Genomic DNA, 5,542 nt, shown 5'->3' on the forward strand with positions numbered 1-5,542 from the left:
TCCTGGCTCTGCATCTCCTTCTTAGATGATCAGAAGCTGGAGGATCCTGATGGTGCTTCCCTCAAAGCTGCAAGCCAAAAAGACAGCTAACTGGAGGCAGTCTTCCTTGAAAGTGACAGCTCTGTAGCTTGAACCCTGATCTGAAGGTCTGTGGAAAGGAGCTCCTGCAAGGGCCCTGCAGTCCAAGCCCTGTTCTGATAGCCATCAAAAACCAGGGCTCATGTGAAGATTTGAACCAGTTACAGGATAAAATCACACTACTTCTATCCTTCCAGTTGCTCAGACCAAAACTCTTGGTATCTTCCTTGGCTCTACTCTTTTTCTGTCACTCTAGGGCTGGTCTGTAGACTTTCACTTGAAAAAACACTAGAATTCAACCACCTCTCACCCCTCTGCTGGCAGCATGCTGGCCCGAGCCACAGTCATCTTTTGCCTACATTATTGCAATGGCCTGTTGCCTGGTCTCCCTTCTGCCCTTGCCCTGGTAGAGTGTAGCCTCCACCCACACGCCAAGATGACCTGGGTAGAACTTAAGTCAGAGCATGTTGAATGAGTAGCTTCCTATTTCTGTCACAGAAACACCCAAGGCTCTTCCCATGACTTCCAAGACTTGCATTCTGATTCCCATGACCTTTCCACTCTCCACAGCATCTTCTCTACTCCAGCCACACTGGCCCCTGTGCTTCAGACATGCCAGGCACAGTTAGACCTCAGAACTTTTGCTTTCTCTTCTCTCTACTTGGAATGCCTGGCACCCTCCACCCTTTACCACCACCACCCTCAAGGTTTCCTACCCTGTTTCCTGCCAGTCTCTCTCAGGAGAGTGTGAGCTCCATGGGGCAGGGACTTTGTCTTTCGTTGGCTTTTGTATCCCCAGCAGTGCCCAGCACTCAGGAGATGCTCAATAAATATTTGCCGAATGAATGAATGAGTTGAACTTATGCAAACACAGGCAACTTGAAAAGACCTGGGAAAATGGCAAGCTAGCTTGGCTTGGTTTGCAATTTCCAGGCCCCTGACCCCACCCTCCAGTCCATAATACCCGGGGCCCACTGCAAAATGAAATTGCAGCCAGCTAGTGCAGATTACTAAACACTTCAAGACTGTGACACCAGAGCTGAAACCAAGCATGCGGCTTTCCTAAGCACGGCGTACAGGCAGACACTCGAGCAGCTGGCCCTGCTCCAGCCAGAGCTGCTGCCCAGCTGGAGAGCTGTCATGGGCCCTGTCTTCCCCATCAGAAGGCGGCTTGCCTTTCAAGGGTAGGGCAGAGCTCCCCAGACAGGCCCAGGGCCCCACGGGTGCCAGGCAGCCTCTGTCTCGGGTGGACGGCTAGCCCCGGGCAGAGGCTAGAATGGCTCTTCTCAGAGCCCCAGGCAGTGAGGGACCCTGAAGACTAAACAGGCTGCTGTGGCCCACCCTGGAACTAGTTAGAATGGCACTGTCTTTGGAAAATACTTTCTCTTTTGAGGACAAGAGATGAAGAAGCTTGTTGTAACCAATTCACGTCAAAGTTGGGAATTGCCCGTTTCGAATGCCAGGGTCTCTATATTTGACCTCTACACTCTGCTGTCTCGTGTGATGTCAGAAATAATTAGGACATAAACTCGCAAGAATTTGGTTACTGACGGGGGGTGGGAGGTGCTTGGTACCCGGGATGGTGCCAGGTTCCTGGCTTGAGCCGTGTGGGTGGATGGTGGTGGCTTTTCAGCAGTGGCGGCACGGGAAGAAGAGCAGCTGTGGGAGTGTGGGAAGGGTGCCCGCCCTGCGCCCAGGTTGTCCAGAGGCCCAGCTCAGCCCTGGGCCTGCTGCGGGTGCCGGCACGGGTGGGGGGGACTTGCTCCATGCCTTCCGGAGAGGTCTCAGAAGTCCTGTGTTCAATTTTGCAAATGTCCAAATTTGACAGTTTTAGATAGTTGACGTGCAGCTGGGATATACCCTTGGATACTAGTGAATTATAACGCTTTGCTTACGAGGGCATCATTTTGGATTTCTTCTGTTCTAGAAGCAATTTTAGCTTCTAAACCTTTTTGCTTCGTTTTTTTTTTTTTATTTTACAGAATATTTATTTTATTCATAATCTTGAAATATGCTGCTTTCTATACTTTTCCAGGAGAATTTTTTTTCAAAGATCCATGGATCACACAAAATGGTACATGAAAAACTATGAGGTTCCATATACCCCACTCCCCATATCCCTCACTCCTCCCACATCGACAACTTCTTTCATTAGTGTGGTACCTTCCTTGCCTTTGATGAGTAGATTTTGGAGCACTGCTACACAGCATGGATTATACTTTAAGTTGTAGTTTACTCTCTCTCCCAGTCCATTCAGTGGGTTATGGCAGGATATATAATGTCCTGCATCTGTCCCTGCAATATCACTGAAGACAACACCATGTCCCAAAATTGCCCCAATATCACAAAAATGGATTTCGACCCTAGTAGTATGGCAAGCCAGCTTGGGCTTCAGACGCTGTCACTGCTCCTGAAAGTGACTGTCCACGCCCTGCGTCCCACAGCGAGAGCAGGCTTCCTGGGCCTGGCAGTCAGTCCAGGGTGTGCGTCCACTCCTCCAGTCCCAGGGCCAGGGCACTCAGTCCCCCAGGGCCCAAGTATGCAGGCCCTTTTGCACTTGCTAAGAATGTGTCATGAAGCATCAGGTGCTCTTTAAAGTGTGAGAGTGAGTGTGAGCTACAAAAAAGGGCATGGAAACCCCACAGTGTGGTGATGTCAATGAAAATGGGGCAATAAAATCACTTCAATGCTATGTGTTTTTTTTTTAAAGATTTATTTATTTATTTTTCTCCCCTCCCCCCCGGTTGTCTGTTCTCTGTGTCTAATTTGCTACGTCGTCTTCTTTGTCCACGTCTGTTGTTGTCAGTGGCATGGGAATCTCTGTCTCTTTTTGTTGCATCATCTTGTGTCAGCTCTCCGTGTGTGCGGCGCCATTCTTGGGCAGGCTGCACTTTCTTTTGCTCTGGGCGGCTCTCCTTACGGGGCACACTCCTTGCATGTGGGGCTCCCCTACGCGGGGGACACGCCTGCGTGGCACGGCACTCCTTGCACACATCAGCACTGCACATGGGCCAACTCCATGCGGGTCAAGGAGGCCCAGGGTTTGAACCGCGGACCTCCCATGTGGTAGGCGGACGCCCTAACCACTGGGCCAAAGTCCGCTTCCCAATGCTGTGTTCTTCTTCTGCTGTTCCAAATGATCCCAGCTTGAGCTTTTCTAGCTGGTGCAGGGTGATGATTTCGGCCATGTCAGGTGAATTCTCCTGTGAGACCAACACCTGCCACCTTCATGAGGATCGGAGGGAAACATCATTACCCAAGGGCCATTGAGTGATAGGAAAAAAATAAATCGACTAAGGGCATTAAAGTAAAGTTGTTTTAATGGAGTTGAAGAATGTCAGCCACCACACCATGGAGCCTAGAGTGCCTACAACTGAAAGCAGGAGGAGTGCATCCAGTAACCATGTGGCATCTAAGCCCCCTCTTGACATAGATGTGGAATGGACACAACCAAGCCAAGGTCCACAGGAAGGAGGAATACAGTAAGGATTATCGTGGACTTAATGATATTCTATTCATGAACTATTGTGGTTAATAATTGAGAAAATGTGGCATTGGTGTGGAAAAAGTGGTCATGGTGGCTGCTGGGTGCGGGAAATGGGAGGAAGAGATGAGATGTGTAGGTATTTTCGGGACTTGGAGGTGTCCTGAGTGGTGCTGCAGGGACAATTGCCAGACATTGTATGTCCTCCCATGGCCCACTGGATGGAACATGGGAGAGTGTGGGCTATGGTGTGGACCACAGGCCATGGGGTGCAGTGATGCCCAGAGATGTACTCACCAGATGCAGTGGATGTGTCATGATGATGGGGGAGAGTGTTACAGTGGGGGGAGTGGTGGGGTGGGGGCAGTGGGGGTGAATGGGGACCTCATATTTTTTTAATGTAATATTTTTTAAATGAATAAATAAAATAAATTTTTTTAAAAAATGAAGTAAAGTTGTTTTAATTTACCGTTTGGATATTTAACAAAAATGCGATCAAATGCCTGGAGCATTTGTACTAGTGAGTCACGCTGGGACAGAGGAAGGGTGAAGACCCTCTGTTCTACATTTAATATGAAGTTCAAGTGTATTCATTTTCTACTGCTGTGCAATTGCTACAATATACACCCCGTTTATTGTCACAGTTCCGTAGCTCAGAAGTCCTGCATAATCCCACGAGGCTCCCTGCTCAGGTCCTCGAGGCTGAAATCAGTGTCAGCTGGGGCTGTGGCCTCTTGCAGGTCCCAGGTTGTGGGCAGAGTCCAGCTCCTTGAACTCACAGGACCGCGGCGCCCCTTTCTTGCTGCCTGCCAAACAGGAGCCGGTTTCTACTCCTAAGAGGCACAGCCATTCCCCACCAGGTGGTCCAACAGGGAAATCTCCGCTGATTCAAGGCTCTCTGACTTGTTTCAGGGACTCAATCAGGTCAGTCTCACCCTGAAAACCTCCCTTTTAATTAACTCTGAGTCAATTGATTAGACACCTAAGAGGGAAGCCTGTCCCATCATACTCATGGGCTCTGCCCGTCCTCCAGGGCAGGGCTTTACCCACAGTGTGTGCACACAGGGCTGAGCATCTTGATGTCCACCTTGGAATTCTGCCTGCCATGCTGAGCATACAAATATCCAAAACTAGAGGGTTCCCTCGGAGAAATATGCAAAGCAATGCACGTGGCATGCAGAGATGAAACCAAGGATTAGGTTGTGGGGGACGACCCCCACCAAGGATAAGAGGAGACCCAAGTGGGCTAAAATACAGAGGTGGGAAAACGCAGGAGAGAGCAGCCAAGAGCAAGTGTGGGGAATCACCCAATGGAAGGTGAAGGTTGATTTAGGGACTGGGGAAAACTGGGTGTTCACCCATTGCCAGGCTGCTTGGAAATGGAAATAAGGTCGGAGAGCTCCTGTGGATGGTGGAAAAGATGAATTCTGGACAAAATAAACAGGAAAATGCCTTCACTGAAAATATCCCCATCTTGTGAGCTTCTGGAATAAACGCCAACTTCACAAAGCCATATCACCTCTTTTTAAGGAAATGCCCAGCTTTGACTTCATCTAGAGATGCTTAGATGTCAGGATAGCTGATGTTCTGCTTAAGAATTTCAGAGACCACCATCCAACCTCCTTGTTTCCTAACTTCGTGGTTCTCCATCCCCTGAGGACGCAATCTGCATTCCTAGGAGAGCGTGCAGAGCCCTTAGCAGCTTCCTTCTCAGTGACCTTTCCCACCCATCCTAAAGAGCCCTGCATGCCAACCCTACAGGATAACCTGCGAAGGTCCAAATGCATGGTGCCTTCATCCAGCAGTTTCCTTGGCCAACTCCCCGCCCACCCGCTGACTGCACCCACAGGCCTTCAGCACTCCAGGATCTGCCCTGCCCCTTCCCTGGGCCTTGCTGAGGGGCATTGCAGTGGGGGGTAGGTGGTCAGAGGGGCACCCTGGCACCTCTGCCCGCCCCAAGTCAGCCTTGGCTCTGTCACC

This window comes from Dasypus novemcinctus, chromosome 6, assembly GCF_030445035.2.
Source record: "Dasypus novemcinctus isolate mDasNov1 chromosome 6, mDasNov1.1.hap2, whole genome shotgun sequence".
NCBI lineage: Eukaryota > Metazoa > Chordata > Mammalia > Cingulata > Dasypodidae > Dasypus > Dasypus novemcinctus.